General features: G+C 42.0%; 1 protein-coding gene across 10 annotated transcripts in view; it reads right to left on the bottom strand.

Annotated features, from left to right (window-relative positions):
• The window catches only part of GLIPR1 (GLI pathogenesis related 1), a 69,319-nt gene extending 58,727 nt beyond the window's left edge, over positions 1-10,592 (bottom strand). For 5 of the 10 annotated variants that reach the window (XR_009736271.1, XR_009736270.1, XR_009736273.1 and 2 more), the window contains exon 1: positions 10,487-10,592. The gene's annotated coding sequence lies outside the window, so the exon portion shown is untranslated. Of the gene's footprint in view, positions 1-8,231; positions 8,314-9,328; positions 9,427-10,486 lie in introns of those variants that run through there. The other 5 variants (XM_061415549.1, XM_061415554.1, XM_061415548.1 and 2 more) reach the window with 4 other exon arrangements.
• Between the last annotated feature and the right edge of the window lie 14,444 nt (positions 10,593-25,036).

Here is a 25,036-nt window from a genome sequence, read left to right as displayed (position 1 = left end):
TAGGGATCTCTTCAAGAAAATTAGAGATACCAAAGGAACATTTTACACAAAGATGGGCTCAGTAAAGGACAGAAATGGTATGGACCTAACAGAAGCAGAAGATATTAAGAAGAGATGGCAAGAATACACAGAAGAACTGTACAAAAAAGATCCTCACGACCTAGATAATCACGATGGTGTGATCATTGACCTAGAGCCAGACATCCTGAAATGTGAAGTCAAGTGGGCCTTAGAAAGCATCACTACAAACAAAGCTAGTGGAGGTGATGGAATTCCAGTTGAGCTATTCCAAATCCTGAAAGATGATGCTGTGAAAGTGCTGCACTCAATATGCCAGCACATTTGGAAAACTCAGCAGTGGCCACAGGACTGGAAAAGGTCAGTTTTCATTCCAATCCCAAAGAAAGGCAATGCCAAAGAATGCTCAAACTACCACATAATTGCACTCATCTCACACGCTAGTAAAGTAATGCTCAAAATTCTCCAAGCCAGGCTTCAGCAATATGTGAACCATGAACTTCCTGATGTTCAAGCTGGTTTTAGAAAAGGCAGAGGAACCAGAGATCAAATTGCCAACATCCACTGGATCATGGAAAAAGCAAGAGAGTTCCAGAAAAACATCTATTTCTGCTTTCTTGACTATGCCAAAGCCTTTGTCTGTGTGGATCACAATAAACTGTGGAAAATTCTGAAAGAGATGGGAATACCAGACCATCTGATCTGCCTCTTGAGAAATTTGTATGCAGGTCAGGAAGCAACAGTTAGAACTGGATATGGAACAACAGACTTTTTCCAAATAGGAAAAGGAGTACATCAAGGCTGTATATTATCACCCTGCTTATTTAACTTGGATGCAGAGTACATCATGAGAAACACTGAACTGAAAGAAGCACAAGCTGGAATCAAGATTGCCGGGAGAAATATCAATAACTTCAGATATGCAGATGACACCACCCTTATGGCAGAAAGTGAGGAGGAACTAAGAAGTGTCTTGATGAAAGTGAAAGAGGAGAGTGAAAAAGTTGGCTTAAAGCTCAACATTCAGAAAACGAAGATCATGGCATCTGGCCCCATCACTTCATGGGAAATAGATGGGGAAACAGTGGAAACAGTGTCAGACTTTATTTTTGGGGCTCCAAAATCACTGCAGATGGTGACTGCAGCCATGAAATTAAAAGACCCTTACTCCTTGGAAGGAAAGTTATGACCAACCTAGATAGCATATTCAAAAGCAGAGACATTACTTTGCCAACAAAGGTTCGTCTAATCAAGGCTATGGTTTTTCCAGTGGTCATGTATGGATGTGAGAGTTGGACTGTGAAGAAGGCTGAGCGCCGAGGAATTGATGCTTTTGAACTGTGGTGTTGGAGAAGACTCTTGAGAGTCCCTTGGACTGCAAGGAGATCCAACCAGTCCATTCTGAAGGAGATCAGCCCTGGGATTTCTTTGGAAGGAATGATGCTAAAGCTGAAACTCCAGTACTTTGGCCACCTCATGCGAAGAGTTGACTCATTGGAAAAGTCTCTGATGCTGGGAGGGATTGGGGGCAGGAGGAGAAGGGGATGACAGAGGATGAGATGGCTGGATGGCATCACTGACTCGATGGATGTGGTGATGGACAGGGAGGGCTGGCGTGCTGCAATTCATGGGGTCGCAAAGAGTCGGACAAGACTGAGCAACTGAACTGAACTCAACTGAACGGAGAGTGCATCATGTGAAATTCTGGGCTGGATGAAGCTCAAGCTGTAATCAAGATTTCTGGGAAAAATATCAATAACCTCAGATATGCAGATACCCCACCCTTATGGCAGAAAGTGAAGAAGAACTAAAGAGTCTCTTGATGAAGATGAAAGAGGAGAGTGAAAAAGTTGACTTAAAACTCAACATTCAAAAAATGAAGATCATGGCATCTGGTCCTGTCACTTCATAGCAAACAGATGGGGAAACAGTGGAAACAGTGACAAACTTTATTTTCTTGGACTCCAAAATCACTGCAGATGGTGACTGCACCCATGAAATTAAGACACTTGCTCCTTGGAAGAAAAGCTATTGCAAACCTAGACAGCATATTAAAAAACAGAGATAGTACTTTGCCAAAAAAGGTCCATCTAGTCAAAGCTTTTGTTTTTCCAGTAGTCATGTATGGATGTAAGAATTGGACCATAAAGAAAGCTGAATGCCAAACAATTGATGTTTTTGAACTGTGGTGTTGGAGAAGACTCTTGAGAGTTCCTTGGACTGCAAGAAGACCAAACCAGTCAATCCTAAAGGCAATCAACCCTGAATATTCATTGGAAGGACTGATGCTGAAGCTCCAATACTTTGGCCACCTGATGCAAAGGGTTGACTCATTGGAAAAGTCCCTGATGCTGGGAGAGATCAAAGGTGGGAGGAGAAGGAGATGACAGAGGATGAAATGGTTTGATGGCATCACCGACTGGATGGACATGAGTTTGAGCAAGCCCTGCGAGTTGGTGATGGACAAGAAAGCCTGGTGTGCTGCAGTCCATGGGGTCACAAAGAGCCAGACAGGACTGAGTGGCTCAACTGAATACTGTTAGACCTAATTTCAGTTACTGTCTATTAGGCTGCAATCCACAGGCCTGCAAGCCCTGTACTTGTGCAGCCTCAAGACCAAAGAAAGAGCCCAGAGTTGTACCCAGTCTAAGTTATACGGCTCACTGTTTCTTTTTTGTTGTATACCATATGGCAGGCCAACTTGGGAGACAAGTTGTTGGGGCAAGGAATAGTGACTTCATCTGGAACGCCAGAAAACCAAGATGGTGTGTTTGTGTCTCAAAGAACCATCTTGCCTGAGTTAAAATTCAGGTTTCTTTTATACAAAAAGGGGAGGGAGTAAGTCAAGCATTTCCTGGTTCCTATCAGCCTCCAGAGGTGATATGTTCATGTCTTCCTGTCTGACAGATGGGCCTGGTCAGGGAGTTTTGTGAGGTAAACAAAGGTATTTTTGCTTAATGCTCATTGCGTGCATTTGTGCTAGTCATTTCAGTTGTGTCTGACTCTTTGTGATCCTATGGACTGTAGCCCTCCATAAAGGACTGTGTCCATGGGATTCTCCAGGCAAGAATACTGGACTGGGTTGCCATGTCCTGCTTCAGGGATCTTCCGGACCCTGGGATTGAATTCAAGTCTCTTATGTCTCCTGCATTGGCAGCTGGGTTCTTTACCACTAGCGCCACCTGGGAAGCCCCTAATGCTCATTACTTGGAGGCAAAGTTCTCATAGATGGACCCTTATGTATAACTTAAGCTGATAGGCAAAAGCCCTTTGGTGATTAACTTGAAATACAAAACATTTGTCCCTATTACAATTTCCTACTATCGATGCCCATTCCGTCATCTTGTGGGGAAAGGGGCGATAAACTTTCTGTCTACTTGCTGCTGAATGGAAGGAATGAATATTCTTTAGTCTCCTTAGTCTGTTCCTTTTTAGCTACAACTGCCTGAAGCAGATGAATCCTCTTGGCACTTAGTTGTCTAATTCATAGTTGAACTTGGGGCTTGAGTTCCAGTTCCCAATACATGTAGTAAATTCCTATGCTATTTAGTTAGACATAAACAAAAAAAATTGATTGACTCTTACTCCAGCTACAGAGAAATTACCACCTACTTCATGTAGATAGGCAGACCTGTTGGAGGCAAACTCATGAAGAGGTTAGTATTGTGCCCAAAGTTTAATATAATAGGCAACTGCTGGGTATCCTACAACAGCGGTCCCCAACCCCTGGGCTATAGACTGGTCCACCACCTTTTAGGAACCAGGTGGCACAGCGTGGGTGAGGGCTGGGCCAGCGAGTGTCTGCAGCTCCCCATCAATTGCATCATCACCTAAACCTACCCCTCCACCCCGATCTGTGGAAAAATCATCTTTCACAAAACTGGTCCCTGGTACCAAAAAGGTTGGGACCACTGTCTTAGAGTGTCTATGGATTCTCTTGCTTGGGCAGACACCTGGAAATGGCCTACCATATAGTATTTCAAAGCGGCTTAATTGAAGCCTGCTTCCTGGACCCACCGATCTGTAGTCAGGGAACTGGGAAGGCCTCATCCCAAGTTACTTTAGTCTGGACGTGTTTTAGAGATGTTCCTTTTTAAATGTATAATTCAGTTTCATAGCTCTTCCTGTTGATTGTGGTCTCTGGGATGAAAGTAGTTTCAATGCCTTAACCCCAATCAGGGGATAATTTCTCTTGAAAAGTGAAAGTGAAGTTGCTCAGTCATGTCTGACTCTTTGTGACCCCTTGGATGGTACCCAGGTCTCCCACACTGCAGGCAGACGTTTTAACCTCTGAGCCACCAGGGAAGCCCAAATTTCTCTTCAGAGGACTTTAATGACTTCAGACTTTCTGTCCAGTGGGATATGCTTCTCACTATCCAAAAAAAGGGTTTCCCTGGTAGCTCAGCTGTTAAAGAATCCACCAGCAATGAAGAAGACCCCGGTTGGATTCCTGGGTCAGGAAGATCCCCTAGGGAAGGCACAGACTACCCACTCTAGTATTCTTGGTCTTCCCTGGAGGAGGGTGCTTCAGATCATAAAGAATCCACAATACAGGAGTTCTGGGTTCGATCCCTGGGTTGGGAAGATCCCCTGGAGAAGGGCATGGCAACCCACTCTGGTATTCTTGCCTGGAGAATTCCCATGGATAGAGGAGCCTGGCAGGCTACAGTCCATGGGGTCACAAAGAGTCGGACACAACTCAACCATAAAGCACACACACACATTCTGAACAAGAATCCACAAACACTAGAAGGTTATCCAAAATTTCCTGCAGCTCAAAGCATTTGAGTAAAGTCTATTTTCCAGTCCTTGGTGGGGCAGTTTCCTCTGTGTTGAGTTCCCACCTTGGGAGGTTCTAAAGCAATTCTGGGGTTATTTTTAGACTCTGATGTCAAGCTGTCCTGATGGAAGACATCAGGAAGGACAACGGGCTCTTTCTCTGTAAGTTTTAAGTGGGGCTCCTACGGGGAATTGGTGTCTCAAGTCTAAGGAAGCTCCCAGGCTTCTTCCCTTCAGGTTCCTGTTTCTGCCACAGGAGAGGCTTTTATTGTTTCTATGTTAGCCTAGAGGCAATCTCGGAGAAGGCAATGGCACGCCACTCCAGTACTCTTGCCTGGAAAATCCCATGGACAGAGGAGCCTGGTAGACTGCAGTCCATGGGTTCGCAAAGAGTCGGACATGACTGAACGACTTCCTTTTCACTTTTCACTTTTACGCATTGGAGAAGGAAATGGCAAGCCACTCCAGTGTTCTTGCCTGGAGAATCCCAGGGACGGAGGAGCCTGGTGGGCTGCTGTCTATGGGGTCGCACAGAGTCGGACACAACTGAAGTGACTTAGCAGCAGCAGCAGCAGCAACATGGGAAAGGCATGTCCATTTCTATTTGTAGTTTTAGCTGATTTTTAGGAACCAACTGGAGACTTTCTTCCTGGAAATGTCTCACTCTGGGATAAGAACAGGTTTGGTTTTGTTTTTTTCCTGTTCTTTCCCTCCATGTGACATCAATAAATATTTTAAATATCACAGAACTAAATTGAGTGTATATGAAGAAACATGCTTTCTGGGTGGCTCAGTGAAAAGAATCCGCAAGCAATGTAGGAGATGTGGGTTCAATTCCTGGGTTGGAAGATACCCTGGAGGAGGAAATGGCAACCCGCTCCAGTATTCTTGCTGGGAAAACCCCATGGACAGAGGAGGCTAGCAGGCTACAGTACCTAGGGTCACAAAGAATCGGACACAACTGAGCGACTGACATGAACGCATGGAGAAAGCATACTAAACAAAATAAAATGAAAACCTCAAAAGGACCTAAAGGACCACAGTCAAACAGAAAATCCTAAATGAACCCTCAACTTTGGTCTTGGGTTTTACAGATACCAATGACACAGGAAACCATAAGCAACATAAATAACTGAGCAAGAAGATCAGTACGCATCCCACAGGGTCCTCACATAATCCTGCCCAAACCACTTGTAGAGATCCTAACAAGTACTGTGGTCACACGTTGTTATTATACAATATAGCATCTTCATCTCACCCATGTTCACAGCTGTAATCAGGTCACTTATCCAAAATGTGCCTTAGAAGGCTTTCTTTAGAGATCATAGAAACATTATCTGTTTTCAAAGACAGAAATTCAAGACAGACAAAACACAAACTGCACACACAAATCCTAGCATCCAAAGAAACAGATAAACCAGGTCACAAACCGAGCTGTAAAAGTCCAGCAACTCTTTCCACTCTCCAACAGGATACCCAACTCAAGTAAAGGCAGTCTGAAGAAAAAGGCCCAAATGAAGAGGAAATAAAATCTCTATCTGTAAACACCGGAGTGACCTGCCCTTCTGTATGAAGCCTGTGGCCGCTCCCGTATGCTGATTCCTTATTCCACCTGCCAGGGACTTCCCTGGCAGTGCAGTGGTTAAGACTCCGTGCTTCCAGTGCTGAGGGCATGGGCTTGTTCCCTGGTTGGGGAACTAAGATCCCACATGCCTCATGGCATGACCAAAAAACTAATAAATGAGGGAACTAAAGTTTAAAGAGATACCACTGCCCTGTTCCCGCTGCCAAATGTGGGGGCAGCCAGTGCTGCTTTGGGGGATTTTGAAGATGAGATCCTCAGGATAGGAGGTCCTGGCATCTGCTAGGACCTTACCAGAAAATTCCCAAGCCAGGCTGGCTAGCCAAAGAGTAGCAAGGATTCTGGCTGGCTGTACCAACATTTGTTACCTAGTCCAAGGTCGTACTGTTTGTCACAGAACAGGGCAAAAAAATCAAAAGAGGAACTGTTAGTGCAAGGAATGGTGACTTTATTTGGAGAACCAGCAGAGAGAAAATGGTGAGCTCCTGTCTCCACAGGACCATCTTGCCTGAGTTAGAATTCAGACCTCTTTCTGCTGAAAGGCGGGGGAGTGAAGTCGAGCATTTCCTAGTTCCCACCAGCCTCCGGAGGGAGTGCGTTCATTTCTTTGCACCTGCAGTCATTCACAGCTGGGCCTGGCCATGATGTTTTCTGAGAGGCAAAGTTCCCAGAGACGGGCTATTTTGTATAATTCAAGCTGATAAGCAACATTACTTTCATGATTAACTTGAAATAGCAAACAAGATTTCTTCCTTATTTCAGAGTCAGTGACAGAGACATTCTTTAAAGGGGGATCTTACATGTCTGAAGCAAAATCCTGGAGCAATACTCCACCCTGTGTGACAGACAGAAGGCAAGACATGGCAGTAGTCTTTGCTATGGGATGGTGAGGGATTGGTGGGAGGAGGAGAAGTTACCAGTTATAAAGGGAACTGACCTCAGGTTGGCTCTTTGGTTACCAGGGAAACCAGCAGAGGAGCACCTCTCTTTGTCCTTTGGATAAGGTATTCCTAATCTTTAGAGCTATCATAGTCTGGGCCTGGGGCAAGTATGTAGGCTTGCACGGATTAGGATCTAGCAGCAAGAGGAAAGATCAGTCCTGTGAGTAGGGTGAAGGTAAAGCAGAGACTGATAGAGCAGGGGATGTACAGAGCGCAAGTGAACAACCATCTAGGGAGAATTGATCAGATATTATCATAAACGTGTCACCGAAAAAACAAAATACCCTCCAAATTCCATTATAATGCACCCAAAGTCTTTTGTCATTTACAGAAAGTTACTGTTTTACTCAGGTGCTTTTGTAAAAGTGTTTCTGCAAAAATACTTCATCTTCAGAGAAATTCATGGAAAGGATTTTGACAGGTACTGGCTTCTGTGAAGCTTAAGATCATAAAATTAAATTGGGTTAAACTTGCCAGAACTAATGAAAAAACCAGATTCAAGCAGAACAAGTATTAATTACATCAGACTGAGCAAACTGGGAGGATGATTATAATTTTTATGACATTTTGTTTTAAACTTTGCCAGTTCTTTTATATTATGCTTTTCCAAAGTTAAGGAAACTTCTCTCAAGCTATCTATGTCTTGCAGCATTTTGGTAAAGTATACCCTAGTAAACAAAGATGAAATATTTACTTTTTCTCTCTACCTGATCCCTCTTGAATTTGGAAACCCTTAAGTATTCTTTTCATGGCAATAGAGTTAAGTTATTTGCATAAGTTCATTAAGCATCTGGTCTTTTCTAACAGGACACAGTTGGAAATATTTGCTGTATTACTGACAAGGACAGAGTAAAGGGACAAAGTAGGTGATTAGTTAATCCCATCAGGGGCCTATAAGTAGAAAAGTTTACCTGTAAGTTAAACGATGGCTCGAGAGAGCAGGCTTGCTTTACCACACAACCAAGCGGGCTTGCTTAGCAACGAAACCACGCAAAGGAAGCATGAGACGTGACCCCAAACAATAACGCAATGGTGGCAAGACCCACATCCTGCCCAGTGAGCTCAGTAAGTTAATGATCCCTGGGACATGCTCTCTGCACACATGATAAACGATACTTTGTGGACCTAACTTCAACATGTGCAGAAAAGAAAACGCCTCTGCTCAATCAGGAGGAGGAGCTGTTAATGAAAGCATGACTTCTGCTCAAGAAAGACAAAGAAAAAAAAAAGAAAGACAAAGAAGGCCTCCTCCCCTCCCCACTTTTCCTTTGATTATAAAACTATAGCCTGGTAAGTTCTCAGGGCGTGGCAGTTGTAAACCTCACAAGCATTCTGCTCTAATAAATCACTTCTTATCTATCACTTTGCCTCCCTCTGATTTCTTTTCTGCACTGAGACATAAAGGACCACAGTACCAGAACTTTTCAGAGCCCCTGAAATGACCCAAGTGGTTTAATTACCAAGGGTTTGACTGGATTGTCATACTCGAGAGAGAGAAGCATAAACTCAGATATGACCAGACAGCTTTAAGGAATTGAGGTTAGCTTTATGGAGCCAATAAAGTGGCTCAGAGGTTAAAGCGTCTGCCTGCAATGAGGGAGACCTGGGTTTGATCCCTGGGTTGGGAAGATCCCCTGGAGAAGGAAATGGCAACCCACTCCAGTATTCTTGCCTGGGAAATCCCATGGAGAGAGGAGCCTGGTAGGCTGCAGTCCACGGTGTCGCAAAGAGTAGGACACAACTGAGTGACTTCACTTTCACTTTCACTTAATGGAGCCAATAAAGCTTCTTGGAAAAGTCAACCCAGCACCTTGCTTCAGCAAAGCAGTCTTAAAAAGATCTTATATAGTCATTATAAATTATCAGGCTAACTTTAGTGAAAACAAATTAGTTTTACTAGGATTATTTTTGATAAAAAATGGGGATGATAGTATAGAGAAAATTTATGTTTGTATCTTTCTATTAGATTCTAATCCTGTTAATTTTGTCTTTGAGACTTTGTATGTACCTGTAAACTGGACTGAATCCTGAATTCTAATTTCCTCAGATGTCTGGATTCTCCAAACTAATGGTTCTGACTTTTCCCCCACACTTCTGATTTGGAACCTGTAAGAACAAAGACTGCTCTTGATCTCCTTGAAAGGGACCATACCAAGCCCTCCCCCACTACCTAGACGGCGACCAGACTTCAGGGGCTTGAGCCTTGGGTACACATTTCAAGAGAAAGACTTCATTTGACATCTGCTCTCATACAAATCGGAGAAGGCAATGGTACCCCACTCCAGTACTGTTGCCTCGAAAATCCCATGGACGGAGGAGCCTGGTAGGCTGCAGTCCATGGGGTCGCGAAGAGTCGGACACGACTGAGCGACTTCACTTTCACTTTTCACTTTCATGAATTGGAGAAGGAAATGGCAACCCACTCCATTGTTCTTGCCTGGAGAATCCCAGGGACGGGGGAGCCTGGTGGGCTGCCCTCTATGGGGTCGCACAGAGTCGGACACGACTGAAGTGACTTAGCAGCAGCAGCTGGTACAAATGTTGGAGACCAACAGATCAAATTGATTAGGGAGAGAGGCAGCTGACAACAATGTAGACTGCTTCCTCCCAAGATACCAGTGTTTTCTTCCTCAAGCAGAGCAAACCATATCAAATTAGATTAGTAACTCACACTTCACTGTCAATTGCCCACAACTGCCTTACATAAGACCACACAGCTCTGCAAAGTCAACTTGCAATAAACCCTTGAAAGTGAAAGTGAAGTTACTCAGTCGTGTCCTACTCTTTGCAACCCCATGGACTGTAGCCCACCAGGTTCCTCCGTCCATGGGATTTTCCAGGCAAGAATACTGGAGTGGGTTGCCATTTCCTTCTCCAGGAAATCTTCCCGACCCAGGGATTGAACCCAGGTCTCCCGCATTGTAGGCAGACGCTTTGCTGTCTGAGCCACCAGGGAAGTTTGCCGCAAACACCTGTCATCAGAGTTTGACTTTCTGCACTGCGGACACCCCAGCACATTGCTCGATTATGATTTCTACCTACGATCTTTCCTGTCTCAGTTATGCTACAGCCGAGGCCTCCACATTCTCAGGTCAAGATATAGGAGTCACCCTTGAAATACACCCAGAGTTCAACCACTTCTCACCCGTCAATCTTTACCTCTCACCTGGAATATGGTGATGATCTCCCCAGCAGTCTGCTTGCTTCCTCCCCTGACCCTGCATTATGTTCTCCTTCCAGCAGTCAGAATTGTCCTTTTATGGTTTAGGTCAGTTATATATCAACCCTCTGATCACTTGGAGATGAGTAACACGTGGGAGCTGCTTCCGCATTGTTCCCATTTTTACTGGCAGTGTGGCACCAGACATGTACAGCTTCTGGGGGTGCAGTTTAGCAGTAGCTTTCTAGACTTCCTGACAGCCAGCAGCTGTAGAAAAATCCTGTTGCTAGCATTTCTTACACAGAATCAGCCAGATCTGGACATTGCTTTAGGACTGTTTTTACAGCACCCTCGTCCATTCTGTCAGCTACATTATTTGCTGTAATAAATACTTTCTCTGCCTAATCTTGTCAGAGTGGCTTATTCTGTATCCATCAAAGAATCCTGACTCTTTTTCGGCAGTGCCTAGTGGCTTGTGGGATCTTAGCTTCCCAAACAGGGCTTGAATCCAGGCCATGGGCAGTGAAAGCCCTAACTACTGAACCACAAAGAATTCCCAGGAATCTTGGCTTTTTGAAAAGGAAAACCAACACCTATCAGTCCACCTCAGAAGAGGCCCTCCAGCTGTTACCCTTTTGGTGTACTTCTTTTAGTGTTTTGTGTTCATATAGATACATTCACATACATATATATTTTTTTAATGTATATGTAAAATACACATTCAGATATTTGTTAAATGTGGGCATAATTTTGATTCTGGGAAAAACTGAGGGTCAGAAGGAAAGGGTACAACAGAAGATTAGATGGTTGGATGGCATCACTGACTCAATGGACATGAGTTTGAGCAAGCTCCGGGAGATAGAGAAGGACAGGGAGGCCTGGCATGCTGCAGTCCATCGGGTCGCAAAGAGTCGGACATGACTTAGTGACTGAACAACAACAACATATGCAGAAATTTGTTAAATGTGGGCATAATTTCATGCAATTTAGTATATTGGTTTTTTTTTTCTCTACTTACCACTATTTCATAAGTGTATTTTTGGTCATTATGACTTTTCATAAAGATTTTGAGGGCTGTACAATGTTTCCTCAAATCATTCTGAGTGCCTCATAACATTACATAACAAATTATTGTTAGGCATTCAGATTCTTTTCTGTTTTTCTTTATTATAAATAATGTTGCTGTGGATATCTTTATATATAAGCCATACATAGTAGGATTGATTCATAGAAATAGAATTACTGAGTAACAAGATATGAGTGTTTTTAAGATTGCACATAGAGAATGTCCAATTACCCTCAGAACTTGTACTAATTTGCACTTCCATCATTATCATATGGACATTAAGACCATATAGTATCTTTATAATTTATTTATTTTTTATTGAAGGATAATTGCTTTGTAGAATTTTGCTGTTTTCTGTCCAACCTCAACATGAATCAGCCATAGGTATACATATATCCCCTCCCTTTTGAACTTCCTTCTCATGTCCCTCCCCATCCCACCCCTCTAGGTTGATACAGAGCCCCTGTTTGAGTTTCCTGAGCCATACAGCCAATTCCCATTGGCTATCTATTTTACATATGGTAATGTAAGTTTCCATATTACTCTCTGCATACATCTCACCCTCTCCTCCCCTCTCCCCATGTCCATAAGTCTGTTCTCTATGTCTGTTTCTCCATTGCTGCCGTGTAAATAAATTCTTCAGTACCATTTTTCTAGATTCTGTATATATGCATTAGAATATGATATTTATCTTTCTCTTTCTGACTTGCTTCACTCTGTATAATAGTTCTAGGTTCATCCACCTCATTAGAACCAACTCAAAGGTGTTCCTTTTTTTTTTTTTTTAAGGTGTTCCTTTTTATGGCTGAGTAATATTCCATCTTGAAGAAGGCAATGGCACCCCACTCCAGTACTCTTGCCTGGAAAATCCCATGGATGGAGGAGCCTGGAAGGCTGCAGTCCATGGGATCGCTGAGGATCAGATACGACTGAGCCTCTTCACTTTCACTTTTCACTTGCATGCATTGGAGAAGGAAATGGCAATCCACTCCAGTGTTCTTGCCTGGAGAATCCCAGGGACGGGGGAGCCTGGTGGGCTGCTGTCCGTGGGGTCACACAGAGTTGGACGTGACTGAAGTGACTTAGCAGCAGAAATATTCCATCTGTGTATATGTACCACAACTTCTTTATCCATTCATCTGTTGATGGACATCTGGTTGCTTCCATGTTCTAGCTATTGTAAATAGTACTGCAGAGAACAGTGGATACATGTGTCTTTTTCAATTTTGGTGTCCTCAGGGTATTTGCCTACGAGTAGGATTGTTGGGTCATATAGTGGTTTCGTTCCTAGTTTTTTAAGGAATCGCCATACTATCTTCCATAGTGGCTGTATCAATTTACATTCCCACCAACGGGGCAAGAGAGTTCCCTTTTCTCCACACCCTCTCCAGAATTTATTGTTTGTAGACTTTTTGATGATGGCTGTTCTGACAGATGTGAGGTGATATCTCATTGTAGTTTTGATTTGTCTTTCTCTAATAATGAGCGACATTGAACATCTTTTCATGTGTGTGTTAGCCATCTGTTTATCTTCTTTGGAGAAATGTCTGTTTAGATCTTTTCCCCACTTTTGATTGGGTTGTTTTTCTGGCATTGAGTTGTATGAGGCTGCTGGTATATTTTGGAAATTAATCCTTTGTCAGTTGTTTCATTTGCAATGATTTTCTCCCATTCTGAGGGTTGTCTTTTCACCTTGCTTACAGTTTTCTTTGCTGTGCAAAATCTTGTACATTTAGTCAGGTCCCACTTACTTACTTTTGGTTTTATTTCTGTTACTGTAGGAGGTGGGTCATAGAGGATCTTTGATTTATGTCATCGAGTGTTCTGCCTATGTTTTCCTCTAAGAGTTTTATAGCTTCTGGTCTTACATTTGTATCTTTCATCCATTTTGAGTTTATCATTGTGTATGGTGTTAGGAAGTGTTCCAATTTCATTCTTTTACATGTAGCTGACCAGTTATCCCAGCATCATTTATTGAAGAGGCTGTCTTTGCCCCATTGTATGTTCTTGATTCCTCAGTCAAAAATAAGGTACCTGTAGGTGCATGGGTTTATTTCTGGGCTTTCTATCTTGTTCCATTGGTCTATATTTCTGTTTTTGTGCCAGAAGCATACTGTTTTGATTATTGTAGCTTTGCAGTATCATCTGAAGTTAGGAAGCTTGACTCCTCCAGCTCTATTCCTCTTTCTCAAGACTGCTTTTTTCTATTTGGCGTCTTCTTTGCTTCCGTATGAATTGTGAATTTTTTTGTCTAGTTCTGTGAAAAATGTCATTGGTAATTTGATAGGGATCACACCTGACCTGCCTCTTGAGAAATCTGTATGCAGGTCAGGAAGCAACAGTTAGAACTGGACATGGAACAACAGACTGCTTCCAAATAGGAAAAGGAGTACGTCAAGGCTGTATATTATCACCCTGCTTATTTAACTTATATGCAGAGTACATCATGAGAAACGCTGGACTGGAAGAAGCACAAGCTGGAATCAAGATTGCTGGGAGAAATATCAATAACCTCAGATATGCAGATGACACCATCCATATGGCAGAAGAGCCATGGCTGTGTGGGCGCAGATGGGCCTAGAGGAGCTATCCCACATTGAAGGTCAGGAAGGGCGGTGGTGAGGAGATACCCCTCGTCCAAGGTAAGAAGCAATGGCTGCGCTTTGCTAGAGCAGCCGTGAAGAGATACCCCACGCCCAAGGTAAGAGAAACCCAAGTAAGATGGTAGGTGTTGCAAGAGGGCATCAGAGGGCAAACACACTGAAACCATACTCACAGAAAACTAGTCCATCTAATCACACTAGGACCACAGCCTTGTCTAACTCAATGAAACTAAGCCATGCCTGTGGGGAACCCAAGATGGGCGGGTCATGGTGGAGAGATTTGACAGAATATGGTCCACTGGAGAAGGGAAAGGCAAACCACTTCAGTATTCTTGCCTTGAGAACCCCATGAACAGTATGAAAAGGCAAAATGATAGGATACTGAAAGAGAAACTCCCCAGGTCAGTAGGTGCCCAATATGCTACTGGAGATCAGTGGAGAAATAACTCCAGAAAGAATGAAGGGATGGAGCCAAAGAAAAAACAATACCCAGTTGTGGTTGTGACTGGTGATAGAAGCAAGGTCTGATGCTGTAAAGAGCAGTATTGCATAGGAACATGGAATGTCAGGTCCATGAATCAAGGCAAATTGGAAGTGGTCAAACAAGAGATGGCAAGAGTGAATGTCAACATTCTAGGAATCAGCGAACTGAAATGGACTGGAATGGGTGAATTTAACTCAGATGACCATTATATCTACTACTGTGGGCAGGAATCCCTCAGAAGAAATGGAGTGGCCATCATGGTCAACAAAAGAGTCCAAAATGCAGTACTTGGATGCAATCTCAAAAACGACAGAATGATCTCTGTTCGTTTCCAAGGCAAACCATTCAATATCACAGTACTCCACGTCTATGCCCCAACCAGTAATGCTGAAGAAGCTGAAGTTGAACGGTTCTATGAAAACCTACAAGACCTTTTAGAACTAACACCCAAAAAAGATGTCCTTTTCATTATAGGAGACTGGAATGCAAAAGTAGGAAGTCAAGAAACGCCTGGAGTAACAGGCAAATTTGGCCTTGGAATACGGAATGAAGCAGGGCAAAGGCTAATAGAGTTTTGCCAAGAAAATGCACTGGTCATAACAAACACCCTCTTCCAACGACACAAGAGAAGACTCTACACATGGACATCACCAGATGGTCAACACCGAAATCAGATTGATTATATTCTTTGTGGCCAAAGATGGAGAAGTTCTATACAGTCAGCAAAAACAAGACCAGGAGCTGACTGTGGCTCAGATCATGAACTCCTTATTGGCAAATTCAGACTTAAATTGAAGAAAGTAGGGAAAACCACTAGACCATTCAGGGATGACCTAAATCAAATCCCTTATGATTATACAGTGGAAGTGAGAAATAGATTTAAGGGCCTAGATCTGATAGATAGAGTGCCTGATAAGCTATGGAATGAGGTTCATGACATTGTACAGGAGACAGGGATCAAGACCATTCCCATAGAAAAGAAATGCAAAAAAGCAAAATGGCTGTACGGGGAGGCCTTACAAATAGCTGTGAAAAGAAGAGAAGCGAAAAGCAAAGGAGAAAAGGAAAGATATAAGCATCTGAATGCAGAGTTCCAAAGAATAGCAAGAAGAGATAAGAAAGCCTTCTTCAGCGATCAATAAAAGAAATAGAGAAAAACAACAGAATGGGAAAGACTAGGGATCTCTTCAAGAAAATCAGAGATACCAAAGGAACATTTCATGCAAAGATGAGCTCGATAAAGGACAGAAATGGTATGGACCTCACAGACGCAGAAGATATTAAGAAGAGATGGCAAGAATACACAGAAGAACTGTACAAAGAACATCTTCATGACCCAGATAATCACGATGGTGTGATCACTGACCTAGAGCGAGACATCCTGGAATGTGAAGTCAAGTGGGCCTTAGAAAGCATCACTACGAACAAAGCTAGTGGAGGTGATGGAATTCCAGTTGAGCTATTCCAAATCCTGAAAGATGATGCTGTGAAAGTGCTGCACTCAATATGCCAGCACATTTGGAAAACTCAGCAGTGGCCACAGGACTGGAAAAGGTCAGTTTTCATTCCAATCCCAAAGAAAGGCAATGCCAAAGAATGCTCAAACTACAGCACAATTGCACTCATCTCACATGCTAGTAAAGTAATGCTCAAAATTCTCCAAGCCAGGCTTCAGCAATATGTGAACTGTGAACTTCCTGATGTTCAAGCTGGTTTTCCAAAAGGCAGAGGAACCAGAGATCAAATTGCCAACATCCACTGAATCATGGAAAAAGCAAGAGAGTTCCAGAAAAACATCTATTTCTGCTTTCTTGACTATGCCAAAGCCTTTGTCTGTGTGGATCACAATAAACTGTGGAAAATTCTGAAAGAGATGGGAATACCAGACCACCTGACCTGCCTCTTGAGAAATCTGTATGTAGGTCAGGAAGCAACAGTTAGAACTGGACATGGAACAACGGACTGGTTCCAAATAGGAAAAGGAGTTCGTCAAGGCTGTATATTGTCACCCTGTTTATTTAACTTATATGCAGAGTACATCATGAGAAACGCTGGACTGGAAGAAGCACAAGCTGGAATCAAGATTGCCAGGAGAAATATCAATAACCTCAGATATTCAGATGACACCACCCTTATGGCAGAAAGTGAAGAGGAACTAAAAAGCCTCTTGATGAAAGTGAAAATGGAGAGTGAAATAGTTGGCTTAAAGCTCAACATTCAGAAAACAAAGATCATGGCATCCGGTCCCATTACTTCATGGGAAATACATGGGGAAACAGTGGAAACTGTGTCAGACTTTATTTTTGGGGGCTCCAAAATCACTGCAGATGGTGAATGCAGCCATGAAATTAAAAGACGCTTAGTCCTTGGAAGGAAATTTATGACCAACCTAGATAGCATATTCAAAAGCAGAGACATTACTTTGCCAACAAAGGTCCGTCTAGTCAAGGCTATGGTTTTTCCTGTGGTCATGTAGGGATGTGAGAGTTGGACTGTGAAGAAGGCCGAGTGCCGAAGAATTGATGCCTTTGAACTGTGGTGTTGGAGAAGACTCTTGAGAGTCCCTTGGACTGCAAGGACATCCAACCAGTCCATTCTGAAGGAATCAGCCCTGGGATTTCTTTGGAAGGAATGATGCTAAAGCTGAAACTCCAGTACTTTGGCCACCTCATGCGAAGAGTTGACTCATTGGAAAAGACTCTGATGCTGGGAGGGATTGAGGGCAGGAGGAGAAGGGGCCAACAGAGGATGAGATGGCTGGATGGCATCAGTGACTCGATGGATGTGAGTCTGGGTGAACTCCGGGAGTTGATGATGGACAGGGAGGCCTGGCGTGCTGTGATTCATGGGATTGCAAAGAGTCGGACACAACTGAGTGACTGAACTGAACTGAACTGAACTGAACATTGAGCCTGTAGAATGCATTTCTTGGTATAGTCATTTTCACAATATTGATTCTTCCTAACCAGAAACAGGAATATCCTTCCATCTGTTTATGTCATCTTTGATTTCTTTCATCAGTAATTTATAATTTTCTGTGTACAGTTCTTTTGTCTCCTTAGGTAAGTTTATTTCTAGACATTTAATTCTTTTGTTGTAATGGTGAATGGGATTGATTCCTCAATTTCTCTTTCTGATTTTTCATTGTTAGTATATAGAAATGCAAGTGATTTCTGTGTATTGATTTTGTATCCTGCTACTTTGCTAAATTCACTCATTAGCGCTAGTAATTTTCTGATACTATCTTTAGGGTTTTTTATGTACAGTATCATGTCTTCTGCAAACATTGAGAGCTTTACATCTTCTTTCCCGACCTGGATTCCTTTTATTTCTTTTTCTTCTCTGATTGCTGTAGCTAGGACTTCCACAACTATGTAGAATGATAGTGGTGAAAGTGGACACCCTTGTCTTGTTCCTGATCTTAGGGGGAATGCTTTCAGTTTTTCACCATTGAGAATAATGTTTGCTGTAGGCTGATCATATATGCCCTTTACTTGTTGAGGTAGGTTACTTCTATGTCCATTTTTTGGAAGAGTTTTAATCATAAATAGGTGCTGAATTTTGCCAAAGGTTTTTTCTGCGTCTATTGAGATTATCATATGGTTTTTATCTTTCAATTTGTTAATATGGCATATCACATTGATTGATTTGTGTAAGGACCAGATTGTATCTTGAACATCAGAGCTATGTGTTATATGTACCTGTTTGTGCATATTGTCAAAGAGAACCAGAGCCAGACACTAGTTAAGGCAGTAAAGATAGATTTAATTCAGAAACTATTGCAATAGGGGAAAAGAAACTAGTTTTTTTCTGTTGTTTTAATTTACCCTTTCTTATTGGAGATTGAATCATATTTTATATATTCATATATCTATCATTTTTTTGAATTCTTTTCCCATTTAGATTGCTACTTAACATTGAGAAGAGTTTCCTGTGCTCGACAGTAGGTCCTTGTTGGTTATTCATTTTAAATATAGCAGTGTGTACATGTCAATCCCAAACTCCCTAACTATCCCTTCTTCCCACCCTTCTACCCTGGTAACTATAAATCCATTTTCTAAGTCTGTGAATCTGTTTCTGTTTTATAAATAAGTTCATTTGTATCAGGTTCCCCATATAAGCAATATAATATGATATTTATCTTTCTCTCTCTGACTTCACTCAGTATGACAATCTCTAGTTCCACCCATGTTGCTGCAAATGGTGTTATTTCATTCTTTTTGATGGCTCGGTAATTTTCCATTGTTTATATGTACCACATCTCTTTATCCATTCCTCTGTTGATGGACATTATTTTGCATTCACGAAGAGACTTCAGTTTAGCACTGGGTTCAGTTCAGAACAAGGCAGCCAAAATTTATAGCCAAGGAACAGAGTTGGTGTGGTGGGGAGGGATTTGGAGGTTGGAAAATCACTAGTAGCAGGCCAGAGTGATCAAGTATCAAGGGTGGGAGAGGAGATATTTGATGAGTTATTAAGAGCAATCAGATCTAAAGAGTGGCAGAAATTTTCTGTAAACTGATTTGGTAGGATTTTTCCCGAAATTGAGCTAAGCACATTTGACAAGGATGGAGGGAAGTGTGCAAAGTCAAGGCCCCCCACCAGGAACAGGGTTTAGAGAAGTTTGCCTAAGAGTCTGGTCAGGAAGAGTGTCTTATCAATATGCATATTTGACTACTTCCTGTTTTGTCTTCCTTTCTACACTAGATTTTAGCTTATCATCTCAACTTTAGCTGACTTTGATGCATATTTTGCTCAAAAAGAAGTCCACAGTGGAATTTCTAAATTTTGCCTTTGATTGTATTATATGACAAGAGAGACAGAAGACAAACAGTTAGCACTGGGATCAATTCTCTTCATACTTAAACAGAGTGACTACTTTTAAAAGTATGAATTCAAAGATGATGTTAAGATAAGAACTGAGTAACATACATTTTTAAACTCTCATAACTGAGAGTGGTGGTGCTAGTGGTAAAGAACTCGCCTGCTAATGCAGGAGATGTAAGTGACATGGGTTTGATTCCTGGGTTGGGAAGATCCCCTGGAATAGAGCATGACAACCCACTCCAGTATTTTTGCCTGGAGAATTCCATGGACAGAGGAGCCTGGCAGTCTACAACCCATAAGGTCACAAAGAGTCGACTTGACTGAAGTGACACAGCACAAACAAAGCTGCAATTGTCTATCTACAAACATTTCTAAACACTTTCTTTAGCATACATGTTTCAGAGAAGAAACATTTACTGAAGGTTCATGTCCTCTTTGTGCTTCTTAATTTGATAAATAGTCCAAATATGAGTTAACTCAACTTCAGCATAAAAAGCTGCCAGGTACTTCCTTTTCTGTTTCTCTGTGGAGTAATGCTGTTCTGGTTTTGTAAGGCAAGAGAGAAGTTCTTACTGTGTATTCCATTAAGTTCCTTCAGGGCCTCTCTGCTGGGGTGACCTCAGAGAATGACTCATACACTTCAGTGGTTATGCTACTAGTTTCTTACTAGTTGAGCAAAGATCTCTGTACACACTGCAAATTGTGTGCGGGAAGATCAGATGCTATGTGGAGAGGCTGAGAGAGCTGGTGAGCAGTTATTATGGCACTGCGTCTTTATTTTCTGCCTTTAGCTTCTGTACCACCCAAGACTGGGGAAGCCTAATAACTGCATGCTGGACTATGCTCCTCTTAGTCCAAGAGGCATTTATCTTCTGTCAGTTCACTATGGTCCATTGACAAGACAGAGATCCACGACCCTTCACCTTATACTTTCTGCAGTACGGCATAGTGTGACCTGGCATGTTCTCAGTTAATGTTTAGTTCATTATGGTCCTGGAAACTGTGTATTATTAGCCACATTTGGGGGCCAGCATTAAGTAACTTGCTCAAGTTCACACAGTTAGTAAATGAAAGAAGTGAATTAAACTCAGGTTTATCTCTCTTCTTTACACGGATGACTCACACACCTTGGTGTGCATTAGAATGTCCACACCATAACAACTCATCACTGCTTTTAATCAACTCTTCCCAGTGTTTTAATCAGCAGAATTTTATTTCTCACAGTTTTGGAGACTGAGATGTCCCACCATCTGGGTGCCAGCCGATTCAGCTCCTGGTGAGGCCCTCTTCCTGGCTTGCAGAGGGTCACCTTCTCAAAGTGTCCTCACATGCTGGAGTGGGAGAAAAAGAGAGAGAGAAGACACTGATCCCATCCTGGGGACCCCGTCTTCATGACTTCATCTAACCCGAGTTACTTCCCTAAAGTAATTACCTCCTAGCCATCAAATTGGGGGTTAGGGCTTCAGCATGTGAATTTGGAGGGTTCACCTTCAGTCAATACACCTCTAATTCAGAATCTCCACCTCAAATCATACTAAGTAAACAGATGCCTACTTGGCTATTGGAAAAGGTGAGCTTTGGAGTTACAGCACTTGTAAGAGCTCAGTCTTTCAATCTGTGCTTTATAGAGTTAGAACCACTAGCCACATGGGGCTAATGAGCACTTGAAATGTGGCTAACTAAACAGAAGTATTTGAAATGTAAAACACACATCCAGTTTTAAAGACTTGGTATGAAACGAAGGATGAAAAACATTTCCTTTATACTTTTAATACTGATTATGTGTTGAAATGACAATATTTTGAATACGTTGATTAAATAAGGTTTATTATTAAAATTAATCTCACCTGTTTCTTTTTACTTTTTTTTTAATGTAGCTACAAGAAAATTCAAAATAACATGTGTGGTTGCTTTTTACTTCTTTAGACAGTGATGTTTTAAGTAAATAACCTCATTAAGTAAGTAACATCATTAAGTAATGATGTTCAGTATGAATATACTAACACAGAAATATGCACTGATAGAGTTAAGGAATATTATTACCTAGGAACTCTGTGTATAAAACTGTAATTACCAGAATATTTTATTTTTTATAATTCTCCAAATATATAATAAATTCTATTTTTTTATCAACATGAGATTAAAATTAGAACTTGGTGACAATGCTAGTTCACTTCAAGTCAGAAGGGTCTATAGATTCTGTCCTAACAGATTCTTGCATAACCGTTAAAATATAGCATCCTTATTATTCAAGTGTTCATATTCAAGTCACTACAGTTACCAGGTGACATAGGCCTACAGCAGGCATAAAAGACACAAATTTGTTAATAAACTTATATATGTTACTTCCAATTCAAGCATCCTATTTCCTTATCGCTAACACCTAATACTTACATTTTCATTCTTCAAAAGAAAATTCCATTTAAATAATCTCCCACATTTTATTTTGAATTCTTGGTCCTCATTTAACATGTTTTCCTTAAACAGTCCTTTTCTGATACAGTACAGTTATCCTAAAATAATTGACATGGCTACGTTTTAAAAATCACTATAAATTCTAACAGGATATAAATGTACTTTCTAAATCAATAAACATCCAGAAATGAATAAATATTAATAGATGAGTGCCTGTGTAGTGCTTACATTATGCTGAGTAATGCTGCTAGATTTAGTTATTCATGAGTTAAATTTGTTAGGCATCTAAATATGACGTGATGTTTTCATGTAGGAATACAAGGTATAAATGGTCAAAGGGATAATGGAGCCAATGTAATCTTATAGCATTGAGACTTATCCAAAGTTTGCACTATTCACATAGCTACACATTTCAGCCTAGTTAATTTCTCACTTCTGAGAAGGAAATTATTTTGAACTTGCTGTACCCTAAGGAAATGGTGATTTCAAAAGCAATTTAGCTGCTTCCTTTGAATTTTTTTTCCTGGCTTTTTTTGGGGGGGGCGGGGCGGGGGGAGTTTCACTGCTAAAGCATCTTCTAAAACATGTTTTGTTAGTTGTGGTTCTGGGTAACTATGTTATGTTTTTCTTACAGGCATTATAGGATTATTTGATTTCTTAAAGTATGCATCTTTTTTTTGGGTGTTAGTTCTAAAAGGTCTTGTAGGTCTTCATAGAACCGTTCAGCTTCAGCTTCTTCAGTGTTACGGGTTGGGGCATAGGCTTGGATTACTGCGATATTGAATGGTTTGCCTTGGAAACGAACAGAGATCATTCTGTCGTTTTTGAGATTGCGTCCAAGTACTGCATTTCAGACTCTTTTGTTGACCACGATGGCTACTCCGTTTCTTCTAAGGGATTCCTGCCCGCAGTAGTAGATATAATGGTCATCTGAGTTTGCTGATTCCTAGAACGTCGATGTTCACTCTTGCCATCTCCTGTCTGACCTCTGCCAATTTGCCTTGAATCATGGACCTGACATTCCAGGTTCCTATGCAATATTGCTCTTTACAGCATCAGACCTTGCTTCTATCACCAGTTACATCCACAACTGGGTATTATTTTTGCTTTGGCTCCATCCCTTCATTCTTTTTGGAGTTATTACTCCACTGATCTCCAGTAGCATATTGGGCACCTACTGACCCAGGGAGTTCCCCTTTCAGTATCCTATCATTTTGCCTTTTCATACTGTTCATGGAGTTCTCAAGGCAAGAATACTGAAGTTGTTTGCCATTGCCTTCTCCAGTGGACCACATTCTGTCAGACTGCTCCACCATGACCTGCCCGTCTTGGGTGGCCCCACATGGCAGGGCTTAGTTTCACTGAGTTAGACAAGGCTGTGGTCCGTGTGATCAGATTGGCCAGTTTTCTGTGATTATGGTTTCAGTGTGTCTGCCCTCTGATGCCCTCCCACAACACCTACCATCTTACTTGGGTTTCTCTTACCTTGGACGTGGGGTATCTCTTCATGGTTGCTCCAGCAAACCACAGCCACTGCTCCTTACCTTGGATGAGGGGTATCTCTTCACAGCCTCCCCACCTGACCTTGAACATGAAGTAGCTCCTCTAGGCTGGAATGCAAAATTAGGAAGTCAAGAAACACCTGGACTAACAGACAAATTTGGCCTTGGAGTACGGAATGAAGCAGGGCAAAGGCTAATAGAGTTTTGCCAAGATAATGCACTGGTCATAGCAAGCACCCTCTACCAACAACACAAGAGAAGACTCTACACATGGGCATCACCAGATGGTCAACACCAAAATCAGATTGATTATATTCTTTGCAGTCAAAGATGGAGAAGCTCTATACAGTCAGCAAAAACAAGACCAGGAGCTGACTGTGACTCAGATCATGAACTCCTTATGCCAAATTCAGACTTAAATTAAAGAAAGTAGGGAAAACCACTAGACCATTCAGTTCAGTTCAGTTCAGTTCAGTTGCTCAGTAGTGTCCGACTCTTTGCAACCCCATGAATTGCAGCATGCCAGGCCTTCCTGTCCATCACCAACTCCCGGCATTCACTCAGACTCACGTCCATCGAGTTGGTGATGCCATCCAGCCATCTCATCCTGTCATCCCCTTCTCCTCCTACCCCCAATCCCTCCCAGCATCAGAGACTTTTCCAGTGAGTCAACTCTTCGCATGAGGTGGCCAAAATACTGGAGTTTCAGCTTTAGCATCATTCCTTCCAAAGAACACCCAGATCTGATCTCCTTTAGAATGGACTGGTTGGATCTCCTTGCAGTCCAAGGGACTCTCAGGAGTCTTCTCCAACACCACAGTTCAAAAGCATCAATTCTTCAGCGCTCAGCTTTCTTCACAGTCCAACTCTCACATCCATATATGATCACTGGAAAAACCATAGCCTTGACTAGATGGACCTTTGTTGGCAAAGTAATGTCTCTGCTTTTGAATATGCTATCTAGGTTGGTCATAACTTTCCTTCCAAGGAGTAAGCGTCTTTTAATTTCATGGCTGCAGTCACCATCTGCAGTGATTTTGGAGCCCAGAAACTTAAAGTCTGACACTGTTTGCACTGTTTCCCCATCTATTTCCCATGAAGTGATGGGACTAGATGCCATGATCTTCGTTTTCTGAATGTTGAGCTATAAGCCAACTTTTTCACTCTCCTCTTTCACTTTCATCAAGAAGCTTTTTAGTTCCTCTTCACTTTCTGCCATAAGGGTGGTGTCATCTGCATATCTGAGGTTATTGATATTTCACCCGGCAATCTTGATTCCAGCTTGTGCTTCTTCCAGCCCAGCGTTTCTCATGATGTACTCTGCATATAAGTTAAATAAACAGGGTGACAATATACAGCCTTGACGTACTCCTTTTCCTATTTGGAACCAGCCTGTTGTTCCATGTCCTGTTCTAACTGTTGCTTCCTGACCTGCATATAGGTTTCTCAAGAGGCAGGTCAGGTGGTCTGGTATGCCCATCTCTTGAAGAATTTTCCACAGTTTATTGTGACCCACACAGTCAAAGGCTTTGGCATAGTCAATAAAGCAGAAATAGATGTTTTCAGGTATGACCTAAATCAAATCCCTTATGATTATACAGTGGAAGTGAGAAATAGATTTAAGGGACTAGATCTGATAGACAGAGTGCCTGATGAACT

Source organism: Bos javanicus, chromosome 5 (genome assembly GCF_032452875.1).
Source record: "Bos javanicus breed banteng chromosome 5, ARS-OSU_banteng_1.0, whole genome shotgun sequence".
NCBI classification, from domain to species: Eukaryota; Metazoa; Chordata; class Mammalia; order Artiodactyla; family Bovidae; genus Bos; species Bos javanicus.
Note: the sequence above shows the minus strand (reverse complement) of the source record. Positions and strands in the feature narration are given on the sequence as shown.